Source organism: Leptonychotes weddellii, chromosome 2 (assembly GCF_054177405.1).
Source record: "Leptonychotes weddellii isolate Sample4059 chromosome 2, ASM5417740v2, whole genome shotgun sequence".
NCBI lineage: Eukaryota > Metazoa > Chordata > Mammalia > Carnivora > Phocidae > Leptonychotes > Leptonychotes weddellii.
The window spans coordinates 29,627,014-29,644,970 of record NC_138370.1 but is presented as its reverse complement, the minus strand read 5'-3'; the positions used below and the strand labels follow the sequence as shown (position 1 = coordinate 29,644,970).

General features: G+C 45.2%; 1 protein-coding gene across 4 annotated transcripts in view; it reads right to left on the bottom strand.

Annotated features, from left to right (window-relative positions):
* Positions 1–17,728, bottom strand: part of PLEKHA2 (pleckstrin homology domain containing A2) — a 75,620-nt gene extending 57,892 nt beyond the window's left edge. The window contains exons 1-2 of one of the 4 annotated variants that reach the window (XM_081809398.1): positions 1,077–1,324; positions 633–728 (exon numbers count right to left, since the gene is read on the bottom strand). The gene's annotated coding sequence lies outside the window, so the exon portion shown is untranslated. Of the gene's footprint in view, positions 1–632; positions 729–1,076; positions 1,325–17,563 lie in introns of those variants that run through there. The other 3 variants (XM_081809385.1, XM_081809394.1, XM_081809390.1) reach the window with 3 other exon arrangements.
* Between the last annotated feature and the right edge of the window lie 229 nt (positions 17,729–17,957).

Here is a 17,957-nt window from a genome sequence, read left to right as displayed (position 1 = left end):
TCCTCTGGAAAACCCCATTTGGAGTCCTAAAGAAAGAAAAGAGGAGGAGCAGGAGAAGGAGTTAGAAGGGGAACATTCAGCTAGAACCCAAACTCATGAAGAAGGAAGGAAACCTTAGGCGAAAGGCTTGGGGGGGTGGGGGGGGTGGGGGAGGGCCGGCCTGGGGGAGGAGATGTGCGAGGCCCAAGTGGAGGTTGCCCCGCCGCGCCTCCTCTCTGGAGGTGCCTGTACACTTCTCCTTCCTGCACGGCCTCTTCTGCCCCTTCCCTCCTCCCTTTTTTGTTTTGTTTTGTGTTAATTTATTTTTTGGTTTTTTGTTATTTTGATGAGGTAACAGTCTTCAGGACTCGAGCAGAAAAGGGAAGCGTGTAAGGTGAGGAAGAAGTTGGTGAGAGCGAGAGACAGCTCTCTCAAGGGTGCTTTCCCAATCTGGCACCGAACCTGCGTTGTAGGACAGTTTTCCTTCAAGGCACCCCCCACAGCCTGGAGTTCCAGAAGCCCGAGGGTCCGCGCTGGACCCAGGGGAAAGGAACGGATCTCCCTAGGGGAGCACTGTAGGCCTGTCACGTAATAAGGTAACAGGGAAGAGAAAAACGAGGCTCCATGGCCCAATCCGAGCCCAAGGGACTTGCCTGGGACGCTCTCCGCTCTCCTCCCCTACCCGCAGCCCGGGCAGTCGTTGCGAGGCCGGTGGCTCCCGCGCCAGAACCCGCAGAGAAGTTTCGCCGCTGCAAACGTGAGAAAATGCAGCTCAGCAGAACACCCGCCCCCCCTTCCCGCGGCCCCACCCCCGCAGCCCGACCCCTGGCGGTGGCGACCTTGGCCGCCCCGGACGCTCCAGAAGATTGGAGGAGGGGCTGCCCTCCGGGATTTCCCGGGGGCTACAGGAGGCGCCCAGGGGCTGCGGCGACCTTTCCCTTCGCCGTCAGCCACCAGGGCAGGCGCACCCGGCCCCGCCTGCGCGCCCTGGGCGCCCCTGCCCGGGCTCCCCTGCTCCCCCTGCTCCCCAGCCTCGCCTGCCCCCGCGCGCCCCTCTACGCCTCTCTGCGCCCCGGCCCGCAGGGCGCCCCACTTACCCCGCCGTGCGGTGGCCGGGGCTCGGGCAGGGTGGGTCACATCGGGGTGGGACGCGCCTCTCGGGCCGGCCGGGCCGTAGCTCTCGGGGGATTTCTTTATCTCGCTGCCAAACTCTCGGGGCCTCTCGCTCCTCTCGCTCTTCTCCCCCTCACCCCCACCCCTCCTTCTCTCTTGTCTCTCGGCTCTTTTTTCCGGGTTAATTACGTTTCGCATTAAAGCAAAACCCAGCCCCGGATGTGAGTACAATGCTCCGCCGAGCCCGCCGGGGGAGGAGAGGGGTGCCGGGGCGCCGCGGGGTGGGAGGGGGCGCGGCCGGGCGCCGCGGGCTGCGCGGAGGAGGCGGGGGCGGGGCGCCCGGGAGGCTGCCCTGGTGACGGCGGGCCAGGCGCGGGCCGGGACCACCTCGCCGGCGTCGGCGGCCGCGCAGGTGGGACCCGGGCCGCCGAGACTGCCGCGCGGAGGAGGCCTGCCTCCGACGCCGAGCCGCGGGCAGCAGGTGTGCGCAGCCGGAAAGGGGCCCGGGGCTGAGGGCGTCCTGGAACGAGGGAGGCCAGTCGGAGCGCGGGCTCCCTCTTGAACCCCATTTCTGCTTCCCAGAGCCCCACCGAGCGACTTCAGCCGGGCCTCCCTCGGATCGTGAGCCCTTAGCCTTTCTAGGGCCGCAGGGTGAAAGTTTAGGGTTGGGGTCTGAAGAAGGAACGATTCTCAGGGGTTGTCGTGAATGTGCCAGAAGAGCCCACTGGCGCCGGACGTTTTAACGAGGGGTATAGGGACTTTCTCAGTGTGACGTAAAGACGCCTTTCCTGCCCTCGGAGCGGGAGGGTGCGCTGGAAGAAAATGGGAAACAGACAAGCATACGTTAAGTAAATAATGCCAAGGGGGACCTAAGAAAATCGCTGCGTGTCGGGGCAGCCCCTGCATGATCTCCTTTGATCCACACAGCAACCGTACGGGTATCAATCCCGTTCACGATGAGGAAACCGAGACTCAGAGACGTTAAGTAATTTGCCCTGGGTCCCACAGTTAATCAATGGCAGGTCTGTCGGGTTCTGACGCCGGCCTCCCACGTGGGGAGATAATTTAAATATACATAAAGTCAGGCACAAAACCTCGGAAACAGGGACGCACAATGGATTCACCCGTGGGATGGAGGACGGAGAGATAGAGGCTGGGTCTAGGGATTCTGACGCAGATGCGTTGAGGCTTTGAGGGAGAGGAGGACAAAGGAAGACCCTTGAGGCTCTAGGACAGGGACTGGCTGTGCGGGAGTGATGGAAAGGCTGGTCCACATCCCACTATTGTAGGGGAAAGGCACGCTAAAAAGTCCCCAGGACCTGAGGCAACATAGCCTGGGAGTCGGGGACCTTGCGCACGGAGGGGGGCAGCAGGACGACACACTGTGCACAGCACACACCCCGAAAACACCAGTGATGAAACCACACAAGTTTCCTCTTCCATTTTGATTGCCAAAGCAAAACTGAGCCACCAGTTCTCTCAGGTGTGAAAAAGGCTCTTTGCTCTACAACAATTTGCTTCGAATGAGGAAGGAAAGGGGGACACAGGAAAAAAATTTTTTTCCTCTGAAATAAATACATCAATGTCAGTTTTTTTCTGCTCATGAAGATTTTTGCCACTTAAAAGTTTCAGGCGATGTAGCATATTAAGGAGCGTGTTCTCTGGAACCAGATGGACTGGGTTTGAATCCCAGCTCTGCCACTCATTAGCTTTGATCTCTGCCCGAATGACAACATTTCTGTGCCTCAGTTTCTATCTGGGTCGTTATGAAAAGTAAATGAGTTAACATTTGTAGTGTTTAGATTATTGTGGAACATGAAGTAGGTGTTATGTAAATGTGTTTTAATTTAAAAATTAGATTATGGCTTTCATCGTGAAAAGGAACAAAATTCCACCCAGCTCCAAGCAAATCTGACTGGAACTGACAGTTTCCAGTATGAGCAATGAGGTAAAAGTCTCAGGTTTCATGGTATGGTTCAGATTAAAACCCATAAAGCTCTACTCCCCATGGGGCCTGCCTGAGTCACTCACTCACAGAGCCACAAATATTTTCTGAGCACTACTGTATTGGATGCCTGGGAAGCAAAGGGAGCCAAAGGCCTTGGGTCCATTAGGAGGATACAAGTGTCACTAGAAGGTTGAGGCAGCCTTGTATCCCTCTTGGAAGTGCCGTGAAAATAGCCCAGAGAATGAGTATAGCCAGCCTTTAGAGGAACAAGACATCTGGAGGGAGAGGTGGAGGGGAGCTTATATCAAAAAGGAGATGGACTTTGAAATGGGCCTGAGAAAATGGGTGCAATTTTACTGGAGGGGGGCAAGAACACATTGGGCTAGGAAGAGAGTCATCAGTGCACTTTGGGTGATGCTCATATTTCACGGGGAGCCGCATTTACCACCACATTTGCCCCTGGCCAGGACCTGGCTCCAGTTAGACTACAGTTTCTGCCCTGATTCCATTCCCTTATCCCTAGACTTCTGGGTGCTTCCTCAGAGTGGACTCCCCCCATCCCCTCGTGTAGTGGGCACCACAGAGCAGGTGTCAGTTGAGTCTGCTCCCTGCTGTGTAGCCCCTTTGCTACCTCTTGACCTGGACATTTTGAAAATACTTCCATTACCAGATTTTATGCATTCATTTTTTTCAGTGCAATAAATAGCCTCGATGTCTGAAAATGTAACCGCCTGTGGGGAAACAAAGGTCCAAAAAAGGGCCTTTCAGGGAGCCCGGGTGGCTCAGTTAGTTGAGCATCCAACTCTTGATTTCGGCTCAGGTCATGATCTCAGGGTCGTGGGATCAAGTCCCACGTCGGCTCCTCTCAGCAGGAAGTTTTCTTGAGATTCTCTCTCTCCCTCTGCCCCTCCTCCCCGTGCTCCCTCGTGAATGTTCTCTCTCTCTCTCAAATAAATAAATAAATCTTTTTTAAAAAGGGGAGAACCTGGGGCGCCTGGGTGGCTCAGTCATTGAGCGTCTGCCTTCGGCTCAGGTCATGATCCCAGCGTCCTGGGATCGAGCCCCACATCAGGCTCCCTGCTCTGCGGGAAGCCTGCTTCTCCCTCTCCCACTCCCCCTGCTTGTGTTCCTGCTCTCACTCTCTCTCTGTCAAATAAATAAATAAAATCTTTAAAAAAAAAAAGGGCGGGGGAGAGCCTTTCACATCACCTATTTCAGTCCCCTCATTGTGTCTGCAAGATGACGTTCAACAATTTGCTCAAGGTTTTCCAGCTAATTAGAGGAAGATTTGGTTCTAGAACCCAGGATTGACTTCCCCCAGAATCTTCTATTGGTATAGGAACCTTTCCGTGAAGACGGAGACTTCTAGCCCAGAACCCAAGAATCTAAACAGTAGCCTATATTCTAGCCATTTATTTATGCACTTTCTATTTATTTTCAATATTAATGGCTGGATAACTAGATGGCCTAATAACCTTCAGTGGGGAGCCAGTGCACCCTCTGGGCAAGTGCATTATTCTCTGTCCTTAAAGATACCCATTATAGGGGCGCCTGGGTGGCTCAGCCGTTAAGCATCTGCCTTCGGCTCAGGTCATGATCCCGGGGTCCTGGGATCGAGTCCCACATCGGGCTCCCTGCTCAGCGGGAAGCCTGCTTCTCCTCTCCCACTCCCCCTGCTTGTGTTCCCTCTCTCGCTGTGTCTCTCTGTCAAATAAATAAAATCTTAAAAAAAAAAAAAAAAGATACCCATTATATAAGGTACAGGCGGCAACCAGGGCCCATTAGTTCCACTGGGGAAAGTGTGAGACTCAAGAGCTCATTGGTTGATCCTGGTTCAGGCCAGTTAATTTCACACAGAGAGAATTTTCTCCAAGGCCATTGCACCTCTAATGGTAGCTGGTCATTTCATATAGTTATTCTCGGTTTCCATAGCAAAGTACCATCCATTTCCAGAAAGATTGCTCAAACTACTGTTGTTCTCTTCACTCCTATTCATTCAACAAACAATTATGTGAACCTATTACCATTTTCCTCCCACCAGGTATCTTGCATTTACTTATTATCCAGGTACTTGCTAAATGCTAATTGTTTTACATGAATTATCTCACTTAAGTCTCAACTGGGAGCAAGATACTATTATGTTCTCATGGATAATATGACGAAGGCATACAGACTAAGCCTAGGTACAAACCGGTGCAGCCTGATGCCAGAACCTGCCCTCTTAACTACTGAGTTTGTGAAGGATACAGAACGACATAACACAAGGCTCCTTCCCATCCACATTTGCAATAATTGTCATCATTTAGAATCTCCGTTTCATCTCACCTGGCAATTTCATGTCCAAGGATATGTGCTCCAGAAAGTCACCCGGAGACATATACAGTATATATGGAGTATGTGTATGTGTGCACATATGTAACGTATACATACGGAATATATACACACATACTACAGTGTTTTTTTTGGTTTTTTTTTTAAAGATTCCACCCATTTATTTATTAGAGAGCGAGCGAGAGAGAAACAGCATGAGAGAGGAGAGGGTCAGAGGGAGAAGCAGGCTCCCCGCTGAGCCGGGAGCCCGATGCAGGACTCGATCCCAGGACCCCGGGGATCACAACCTGAGCCGAAGGCAGTCGCTTAACCAACTGAGCCACCCAGGTGCCCAACTACAGTGTTGTTCATAATGTCACAAATTGGAAATCACCCTCACGCTCAGCAGCCCAGCATTGAATAGGTAAATACGGGTACTTCCATACATTCCTATGGCATGCAACGGTTAAAAAAGAATGACATATCTCTCTTTATACAAAATATGAAAAATACTAAATATTTTAAGTGGAAAAAAGGCACAGAGCTGTCTGTATAGTATAATGCTATTTCTGTAAATAAAAATTATACACGTTTCTTACATGAAAAAAGAGTAGAAGACTACATTCCAAACTGTCCACAGTTCTCTTAGGGTGGGGAAGGAGGGGTTATAATGGTGTATCTCACTTTCTAAAAGATGTATTTCTGTAATGTTTACTCTTTTGCAATAAGCATGCCTACATCTGGTTGTCAAAAAACAATAATGGTAAATTTTTAATTAAAAAAAATTTTTAGGGGCGCCTAGGTGGCTCAGTCGTTAAGCGTCTGCCTTTGACTCAGGTCATGATCCCGGGGTCCTGGGATCGAGCCCCGCATCGGGCTCCCTGCTCAGCGGGAAGCCTGCTTCTCCCTCTCCCACTCCTCCCCCTGCTTGTGTTCCCTCTCTCGCTGTATCTCTCTCTGTCAAATAAATAAATAAAATCTTTAAAAAAAAAATTTTTTTTTAAAGCTCTATTCAAAAGCATATTGCAGCCCTCAAAGAACTCATCCTTGAGTCTGGGAGGGAATATAACATATACAGAAATATGGAGAGAATATACAGGGAGACAGTATAACATATATAAAGATAACTATCGTGAAAGCCAGAAACTCATACACACAGATTGATGAACAGAGATACGATTTTGTGGGAAAATCAAACCAGCTCGGGTTGAGAGATGCGGGAGAAAATGTGTAAAAGAGATGGCACTTTGGGAGGACCTTGCAGGAAAGGTAAGATATAGAAGGTGGAGAGGGGGTGAGAACAGGTGGCCTCCCGATAAAGACCACATCAAGGACAAAGCATAGAGGCAGGAATGCATGGGATCCCTTCGGGGAAGTGTGGCCTATCCAGTTCAGTTGGAGCCCGGGAGGGTAGATGAAGGATTGTCATGGGGAACAAAATGGGAAAGAAAGGTCGCTGGAGGGTCTGTACTGCTAAACTAATGAGTTGTATTCATTATTTTAGGCTCCAAGAGCCCCTGAAGGTTTTTGAGCAAGGAAGTGACACAATTCACAGTGATTGCATAGGGACTGCTTGGTAACTGGACTCTAGCACCAAGTTCTCAGGATTTGCCTCCTGAATCATTAATTCGCTGCATAGCCATGGACCAGTTATTTTACTTCTCTGTGTTTCCATAAAATGGGGAAGGTGGTGATAACAGATAACCTATCTCATACCATTGTCACTGAGATTGAGTGAGTTAACGTTTCCAAGGCACATGGGAAGTGCTGAGATTGTTAAACATAAAAAAAAACCAAACAGCATGATACCTTTGGATTAAGATCTTTGCATTTCATTTTGAAACTTTTATTACAAAGAGCTAACATTACATGGTAAATTATTAACTATTCCTTCTTTTCCAACTTTCACAGGATTAGAGATTATTAATCTCCTTTTACAGATGGAAGAACTTAGGTTTTAAGGAGAGAGATACAATCTCAGCATCACATGGCCAGGCATGAGATGAATCCACCTGAATCCTCGTTCAGTGACCCTGCCCAACACCCAAGGTTATCTCTTAGCTCAAACTCTCAGAACCTGGAGAATAGGAAAAATGGGGAGTGGAAGAGAACTGGCAATTTCTGTTTATACGATGGGGGAAGCAGCAGTAAGGGACCATAATAAGGTAAAATCAAAAAAGATAAAACTTTGGTGGAACATTTGAAAGTTTGTATATAGAATCAAACTTGTAAAGTATGAATATATATACATATATATATATTATATATATATATGCTGGATGATGCCCCCCAACCAAAAAATCATATATTGAAGACCTAACAATGTGACTGCGTTTGGAGGCTTCTAAGGAGGTAATTAAGGTTAAATGAGGTCCTACGGTGAGGCCCAAGTCCGATAGGATTGGTCACCTTATAAGAAGAGGAAGAGATCTTTCCCTCTCTCTGTGTGCACCAAGGAAAGGCCACGTGAATGCCCAGCAAGAAGGTGGCCACCTGCATGCAAGCCAGGAGGAGAGCTGTCCCCAGAACCTGACATGCAAACTGATGTCGGATTCCAGCCTCCAGAACTGTGAGAAAATAAATCTCTGTTGTTTAAGCCACCCAGGCTGTAGTATTTTTTATACACATATGTACACATACATATATACATGCATTGCATACATACAGATACCAAAAAATTATTTCCTAGTAACAAAGTTTGGAAAATATTGCTATACAGCTAAATCTGACACGAATAAACGTCAAAACTGAGTGCACATCCTGTCCCCAGAAATAACAGTCTGCTGGCCAAATGCACCATTCCTATTGATTCATGCTGATGGCATTGTTTTTCCGTCAGTTTGAATAAGTGCAGTTCACTGCTTGGATTCCTGCATCCCCAGTGATGCCCTGTGATTATATGGGAAGGACTGGGCCTGCGGAATCAGCGAGAGAGAATGAATAGATACCTTAGCTTTGAATCCATGACCATATTTTAGCACTATAGTTAACTTTGGAGCTGCTTAGACTAGTTACATAATTCATTTCCTCAGCAATGAGCCTGGGGGGGTGGGGGAGGGCGCTGCTGTTAGGAAGTACTTGTGGGTGAATATAGTCAAAGTCATTAACTGCAATAAACTCTGTCCATTTTATTCCAAGAGATGCCTGTGGTAGTCAGTGAAGTAGGCTGACTTTGATATCAGTGGTTCTTAACCCAAGCTGATTTTTTTTTTTAAAGATTTTATTTATTTGACAGAGACACAGCAAGAGAGGGAACACAAGCAGGGGGAGTGGGGGAGGGAGAATCAGGCCCCTGATGAGCAGGGAGCCCGATGAGGGGCTCGATCCCAGGACCCTGGGATCATGACCTGAGCTGAAGGCAGACGCTTAACCGACTGAGCCACCCAGGCGCCCCAACCCAAGCTGATTATTACAAAACAACCAAAAAGCACAAAGGATATTTGGACATAGATGTATGTCCTTCCATTATTTTGTTAATAGGAAATATACACACAGTACAAAGATCAAAAGGTGCAAAAGAGTAAGACTGAACAAGTATTTCTTCTACTCATGTGCCCCAAACACTGCTCTCCATGTGCCCTAAACACTGCTTTCCCCTGCAAGAGATAATCAATGTGTGTGTGTGTTTAATAATAAAAACATTCAGTTTTGCAAGGATATGCTTAAAAATGTTACCTGTAACTATCTGAGTTAAGTTTACAGGTGATTCTTTAAAATTTTTATATTTCTGAATTTTCCAAGTATTCTTTAATAAGCCCATAGTATTTTGTGATTAGAAAAAAAAGGTAGTTTTAAAAGTAAATAGATTTTAGGGGCGCCCGGGTGGCTCAGTCGTTGAGCGTCTGCCTTCGGCTTGGGTCATGATCCCAGGTTCCTGGGATCCAGCCCTGCATCAGGCTCCCTGCTCAGTGGGAAGCCTGCTTCTCCCTCTCCCACTCCCCCTGCTTGTGTTCCCTCTCTCGCTGTCTCTCTCTCTGTCAAAAAAAAAATCTTAAAAAAAAAAAGTAAATAGATTTTAATTTGAAAGTACCTCAGAGAGCTCATAGCTGCTTTGTGATTTAAAAAATAAAACAAAACATAGAACTAACTTTAACCACAAATTGTCAGTCGGTGAATATATTTTTCAAAAAATTTGGGTGCCTGGGCGGCTCAGTTGGTTAAGCGACTGCCTTCGGCTCAGGTCATGATCCTGGAGTCCCTGGATCGAGTCCTGCATCGGGCTCCCTGCTCGGCGGGGAGTCTGCTCCTCCTTCTGACCCTCCCCACTCTCATGCTCTCTCTCTCTATCTCATTCTCTCTGTCAAATAAATAAATAAAATCTTAAAAAAAAAATTTTTAGCCTATTTGTTTCCATTCAAATTAAAATTCCTGCCACTGGAAAAGATATACAGAACCTGATTACCAACATGAACCCTGAGATCTAGTGAAACTCATTATGACTCATTGGAAACAGGTAATTAGCTCAGGAATCTTCTTTCAAATTTCATCATAATTTGTATGATGACTCCACATGTCTATCAAACTATATTAAAATTAAGTGTAGCACTAGACTGGAGAATTAAGCCTAGTCCAGGCTAACGTCTTTTAGTAATTAAACAATAACGACCTAAATTTATCCTTACACCTAATCCTTAATGATGCTCTGAACGTTCTAATTGGATAAATAGCCACATGCACCCTCCAGCATCTGATGTCAAAAGATGTCACAGTCCTGGCTTGCTGAAAAGACATATAGGGATTGTGACACTGATCTGGAGGTCACCCTTTTGGCAACTTGAATCTCTGGAATGGAATTCCAAACACAGAAGGCAAGAGGGAAAGGCCCACTGTGTAGCCGAAGTCCTTCATTAAGGAGAGCCTTTCTTAGCCTTGCTTACTGATTCTGATTGAATATCTAATATCCAAAGTCCAGTTATGTGGTTTCCTTGTCCTCACAAGATTAGAAACAGCTGGGGAATGGAGATGATATTAGAGATGGAGGAGGGGCGGGATGGAGGAGGAAGTTATTTTATTCGGTTCATTCCTACGTCTGTAAATGGATTAGCTGACAACAAAGGAGGGGAAAGAAAAGAATTCCCAGAGGTTATATGTGCTCAAGACAATCTTTGTCATTTCTGGTGATGACCTTGGGATAGGAAAAAGTGGTTGAACAGTGATTGGTGCCTTTATTTTGGGTAGGAAGTTCCATGTGGTTTTGCGGGTAGGAGTGGTGGCCTGTGGGGAGGAGACCACCTCCGAGGGCGGTAGTAAGAGAAGACAGGACTCACTTATACTCTTTTACCTTTTTAAAATATTATATCATGTGGGGGCGCCTGGGTGGCTCAGTCGGTTAAGTGGCTGCCTTCGGCCCAGGTCATGATTCCAGGGTCCTGGGATCGAGCCCCAGGTCGGGCTCCCTGCTGAGTGGGGAGCCTGCTTCTCCCTCTCCCTCTACCCGCTGCTCCCCCTGCTTGTACTCTCTCTCTCTCTCTAATAAAAAAAAATAAAAAATCTTAAAAAAAATTATATCATGTGCATTATATATCTTTTGATTAGTAATAAAAATTTAAAAACAATATTTAATGCCCATACAAAAGATTTTACAAATAAAAAGTTGGTGAAAATAAAATTGTAGAAATTAAAAATACTGAAGACCTGAAACCATAAAACTTCTAGAAGAAAACATAATAGGTAAGCTCCTTGGCACCACTCTTGGCAATGACGCTTTTAGATTTGACTCCAACCGAAAGCAAAAATAAGCAAATGGGACTACATCAAACTAAAAATCTTCTGCACAGCAAAGGAAACCATCAACAAAATGAAAAGGCAACCTACTGAAAGTGAGAACATATTGGCTAATCATATATTTGATAAAGAGCTAATATCCAAAATATATAAAGAACTCACACAACTCGGTAGCAAAACCAAAAATCTGATTAAAAATTAGACAGTTTTCAAAAAAAGACATACAAATAGCCAAGAGGTACATGAAAATATGCTCAACATCATTCATCAGTAGGGAAATGCAAATCAAAACAATGAGAAATCACCTCACACCTGTCAGAATGGCTATTATCAAAAAGACAAAAGATAACAATTGTTAGCAAGGATGTGGGCAAAGGGAAACTTTGTGCACTGTTAGTGGGAATGTAAATTGGGGCAGCCACTATGAAAAATAGTATGGAGTTTCCTCAAAAAATTAAAAATAGAACTATATGATCCAGCAATTCCACTTCTGGGTATATAGCCAAGGGAAGCAAAATCACTACCTCAAAGAGTTATCTGCATGAGCTATTCCATAAGAAAATATAATGTATGGGGCGCCTGGGTGGCTCAGGTGGTTAAGCGACTGCCTTCGCTCAGGTCATGATCCCAGGATCCTGGGATCGAGTCCCACATCGGACTCCCGGCTCAGCGGGGAGCCTGCTTCTCCCTCTGACCCTCTCCTCTCTCATGCTGTTTCTCTCTCGCTCGCTCTCTAATAAATAAATAAAATCTTTAAAAAAAAAAAAGAAAAGAAAATATAATGTATGTACACACACACACACACACACACACACATATATACACACAGAATATTACTCAGACATAAAAAAGAAGGAAATCCTGACATTCGTGACAACATGAATGGATCTCGGGGGCATTATGCTAAGTGAAGTAAGTCAGAGAGAAAGACAAATACTGTATGATCTTATTGATATGTGGAATCTAAAACCAAACAACATAGAAACAGAAAACAGATCAGTGGTTGCCAGAGGCAGAGTAAGAGGGGTAAGCAGGAAATGGGTGAAGGTGGTCAAAAGGTACAAACTTCCAGTTACAAAATAACTAAGTTCTGGGAATATAATGTATAGCATGGTGACTACAGCTAACAACACCGTATAAATATTTGAAAGTTGCCAGAAGAGATCTTAAAAGTTCTCATCACAGAAAATGATTTATAGCTATGTGAGGAGATGGATGTTAACTAAATTTATTGTGGTGACTATTTTGCAATATATATTGATTTGATCATTATATTGATCAATTTATTTGATCATTATATTATACTTTAAATTTTTTATTTTGGGGGTGCCTAGGTGGCTCAGTCGTTAAGTGTCTGCCTTCGACTCAGGTCATGATCTCAGGGCCCTGGGATCGAGCCCCGCATCGGGCTCCCTGTTCAGCAGGAAGCCTGCTTCTCCCTCTCCCCCTCCCCCTGCTTGTGTTCCCTCTCTCGCTGTGTCTCTCTCTGACAAATAAATAAATAAAACCTTTAAAAAAAGAAAAAATAAATAAATTTTTTATTTTTATTTTTTTAGAGAGAGAGAGCACGCATGCCTGCAAGCAGGGTGTGGGGGGAGGGGCATTGGGAGAGGGGGAGAATCTCAAGCAGACTCCCCACTGAGCCTGGAGCCCAGTGCAGCGCTCCATCCCAGGACCCTGAGATCATGACCTGAGCCAAAACCAAGAATCAGACAAGCACTTAACCCACGGAGACACCCAAGCACCCCTATATTGTACACTTTAAACTAATACAATGTTATATGTCAATTATGCCTCAATAAAAATGGAAAAAATACAAAAAAGATACAAAAGATACAAAAAATTGTACACAATGAGATATCACTACACACCTATCAGAATGGCTAAAATAAAAAATAGCCACAATGTCATATGCTGGTGAGGAGGAAGAGAAACTGGATCATGATACATTGCTGGTGGAAATGTAAAATGTTACAGCTCTTATAGAAAACAGATTGACAGTTTCTTTAAAATGTAAACATGGGACTATCATATGATCCAGTAATTGCACTCCTGGGCATTCATCCTAGAGAGAGAAGACATGAGGGGCACCTGGGTGCAGCTCAGTCAGTTAAGCATCTGCCTTCTGCTCAGGTCATGATCTTGGGGTCCTGGGATCAAGCCCCGCATAGGGATCCCTGCTCAGCAGGGAGTCTGCTCCTCCCTCTCCCTCTGCCTCTGCCGCCCGCTCTGCTCTCGCTCTCTCTCTCTCTCTCTCAAATAAATAAATAAAATCTTCAGTTTAAAAAAAAAAGGAAAAGGGGCGCCCAGGTGGCTCAGTCATTAAACGTCTGCCTTCGGCTCAGGTCCTGATCTCGGGGTCCTGGGATCGAGCCCCGCATCGGGCTCCCTGCTCCACAGGGAGCCTGCTTCTCCTTCTCCCACTCTCCCTGCTTGTGTTCCCTCTCTCGCGCTCCCTCTCTCTCTGTCAAATAAATAAATAAAATCTTTAAAAAAAAAAAAAAGAAATGAAGACGTGATCACACAAAAACCTGTGTTATTTATAATGATTATAGCCCCTTTATTGATAACAGCCAAAAATGAAACAACCCAGATGTCCTTCAACTGGTGAATAATTAAACTGTGGTAGATCCATACCATGGAATACTATTCATCAAGAAAAGGGAAGGAGCTACTGATATACACAACAACAAGGATGAATATTCAGAAAAGTATGCTGAGTGAAAAGAGCCAGTCCCCAAAGGTTACGTACTGTAGATTGATTCCATTTATATAACATTCTTGAAATGATGACACTATAGAAACGGTGAACCAGTAAATGATTGTCAAGGTTAAGAAGGGTGTGGGGTAGGAGGGAGGTGGGTGTGGCTATAAAAGGGCAGGGGGCTTGGAGCTTGTGCTGATGGAAATCTTACTCTTGGCGCTATCAGTGTCAATATTCTGGTTGTGTTAGCGGACCGTGGTTTGCAAGATGCTACCACGAGGGGAAACTGGATCTCTCTGAACTATTCCTTACAACTGCATGTGAATCCACAATTATCTCAAAATAAAACATTAACTAAGAAGAAAAACGTTAAGCTAAAAAAATATTATGACAGTTTTGTGCTTAAATAGATACTATCTATTTTTAAAAATCACTTGGGGTGCAACATATCCCTCTTGACCCTCGCTGAACAAAGGCATCGCTACTTACAAAGCCCACATGCTGGTTAAGCACACTTTCACAGACTGTGGCTGGCAGCATTTAATTTGTGGTGAACTAACAATTAGTTTTTAGTTGTGATATGAAAAGCGACGCTTCATCACTCTTCTACCTCCCCGGCTACAATCCCTATGACAGAGCTTCCCCCATGTGCATCTCCTCCGCTATTGGGGTATATGGTGGCTTCCGTCCATTTTTCTGCCTTCCTTAAAAAACACACTTTTGATACTCGGAGAAACTCCAGAACCTCACCTGGCATTCCAGAGTCACTCTCCTAGGACAGGGTGCACTTGAGGGTTGGTTAGATCACTTCGATTCGTTACCATAAAATGCTGCTCTGGCTCCCCCATATTCAGAAGGTGAGAAGCAAGCAGTACAGTAGAAGTCCGTTGAATGCAGCTTATAATTACATGTTACTGAGCAGGCCATGAGTCAAATCATGGTCACTGAAATGGAACTGCGTGTTCTCGAAATAGTTCAGCCGTGAGGTCGAGGGGCTAATTTATTTCTGGTTTCTCCAGTTTAAGCCCTTGTGCATGACCCTGTAACTACCACCCAGTTGAGAGTAGATGGCCAGCACCGTGAGCGACACAGAACTCTGGACTAGGGCACCTCAGAAACTGTCGGTAGAATGATGCCTGTAATTTTTATTGTGCAAAGTTGTAAAGGATCTGGAAATCTAAGTACTATATTTTGAACAGAAACGTTAGCAAGAGAATGATATAAAGCAGAGGTCTTCAAACTTTTCTTCACTTACACCCCTAAAAAATGCTGAAGACCATATAACCCTTCCCACATTTTTAAGTTGACGTCTCCAGCTTTTCATCGTAGGTTTGAGTGCTTGCAGAGGATGTAGTCTGCAGATTGTTTTCATCAAATGTTTTAAAATAAAACTTGTTATATCATCCTTTTTAATGCATCCAATAGAATCTAAGTACCATAGTAATTTGACACCATCTTTCCTTTTTCAAAATGAACAGAAATGCTCAATCATTCCCTTTCCTCCGTGAACTACATTTTCCTTCCTTTTCTCTTAAAGATTTGTCTCCAAATGTCATATATCTTTATGACATCTTTTATTCTTTGAACATCTATCATTTGGGCATCTTTTACTGATTATCATATTTTTTGAAACAAACATGCATGTGTAAATTGATTTTACAATTTCAAAAACTATCCTGTGACTGGAAGGTATTAAAACATTTCCTGAGACTAGGTCATTATTACAATTCTCAGTAATACAATAAATATGTATTTTATTGATCATTAAACACAAAATAGTAAAATGTTGGAAATTATCTTCCTAATGAGAATTATCTCTCCTAATAGAGGGTGGATTTTTACATATATGTATTTGTATATATTTACATATACATGTAATTAGTTCAAATAGCCATCCATTAATATTACTTATTGCAAGAAGGAACAGGTTTAGCATCAATATTAACATTATTTCTCATTTTTATGAATGTAAGCCACTGAGAAACCTTGTTCACGTTAACAGGTAGATGGGGCCACAAGGAATTTTGTTATGACAATGTCCATCCACGGCTGACAAGAAGGAAGGAAATCAGGGACATATTTCTGGGCTTATGGTTTCAGAGGTGCACGTGGAATGACTCAATCACTTAATGAATACAAACCCTATATGAAGATTTGTAGCCAGTCCACCTTTGCTGGGGAGCATGAGATTTGTTTTTCAGCAGTGCCAAATTTGGCCATGTCATTCAACTCTTTGGACTCCTTCACATTATAGGTCAGACATCACTTTGAGACCTTCCTTCAAAATTTATTCTACGGGGGAGGTTGTGGGGCAGGGAGCATGTGGGAACTGTTTGCACTTTCTGCTTAATTTGGCTGGGGACCTAAAACCCGCTCTAAAAAATGAAGTCTATTTTTTTTTTAATTATGTTAATGATTTATCAGTGGTTGACTTGAATGGGTTTTTCTCCAAGTTTTAAGGAAAACAATAAATTGGAAACCACCTAATTTGTGAAATGATTGCTACCTCAGTCGTAAAGGCTTTTGCTTTCCCAACACAAACACAAATATTTCTAATTGTTCCTTGTCTTGGCCCTGGAGGTTTTTACAATCTAGGACAACGCCTTTCTTTCCTTTTTTAGAAGTGAGGAAGGGCTGGTGTGCCAGGAGGGTGGGAGCAGAGAAGACCCAGTGTGACACCTGGCTCTCACTTCACCTCAGGCAGATCCAGAAGCTGAATGCCTTCCGCAGTCTACCCTGTGAGCACCCACCATTAACACACCCCTGGAGCAAGGGGATTTAAGAACTACTTCAAATACACCACAAAGTCAGCTTTCGGGGGTATTGTTTTGCTGTTTATCTGAAATTCAGATTTAACTGGGTGTCCTGGATCTATCTCTCTGGCAACCCTATCTAATCCAAATCATTCCCTTCAAGAAATGGCAAACATGAACACCGGGCAAGACTAAATAAAGCCCTCGACCAGGGAGCAGGGTCTTTTATTCCTCCCTCTATCTAATTCTCAAATATAGTTACTCTTTTCTCATCTCTCATCATGGCATCCATCTTTCTCCTCCCCCCACTTTGTTTCCATCCTTTGAGCCCAAAGCAAAAATGTCAGCAGAAACAACAACAGCAACGACAACAATCATGAAAGCAGGAAAGCTTTTTGGAGGAAACCAGGCCAGTGAAATGCATTTGAGAGGAGCAGACAGCATGTGGGTAGTGTGGGCAAAACATCGCTGTCCTGTCCTCTCAAAAGCAGAGGCTAAAAACAGGAGAAGGGGGATCAGCCGCTTCTTTCAGGGCAGAAACCAGATACACAAAATTTGTGACGATTCTCCTTTCCAGTCTTGCCCGTGGACACATAATAAAAAGTATTGTTTGAGTCCAGCTACATTTCCTACACTCTTTGGTGCTCTCCTGAGCTGTTCCTTAGGAAAGATACCAGCAAGCCTTCCTGTTTTTTCTTCCCCCTTCTGTTCCTATTTACTACCACTGCCTTCTCTCCCTCCCCTCTCATCTCCCAAGCACCAAAAATAATTTGAATTTCAAGCTTTTTTTTTTTTTTTCATGGCCTTCCTGTGGGTGTGGGAGGACCTCCTTTGGGAATTGTTCTGGATCTAGTCGGCTCCATCTGTAATTTGGCAAAATCTCTGTCTGCACCCCGCCCCCACTTCCTTTTCTCGATACATAGGAGTCCCGGTGTCCCCCACCCCACAAAAACCTCCTCGATCTAGTCCTTAGGTAACCAAACTGAGAGGAGCCCCCCAGGGAGGCCCTGTGGGTCTGCAGCCTCCACTTACCCCGGCCCTGGTTTTGGAAGACCGAGAGCTCTCCGCACCAAGGAGCCAGCTTGTCACCAGCCAGAGGAAGCCACCTCCTGCAGCCGGCGGCTCCAAAGGACAAGGTGACTTCCAGGAGGAAGGCGAGATCTGTGCTTTTCGGTTCAGGAGACCCAAGGCAAGTTCCTGTTTCAAAGACAGAGTTTTACAACCTGATTAAGTTCAGAGAGTTTTGTGTGTGTGCGTGTGTGTGTGTGTGTGTCCCTCTCCCCAATTCACCCATGTGATCCCCTTGATTTTCCTCTGGGGGCCAGCTGAGCTGCCTTTCTAAAAAATCTCTCTGGACCGCACCTCCCCGCCCCCCCTCCACCTTCCCCATCAGCTGTCATCATGGCCATCTCTGAGCGAGTGTATG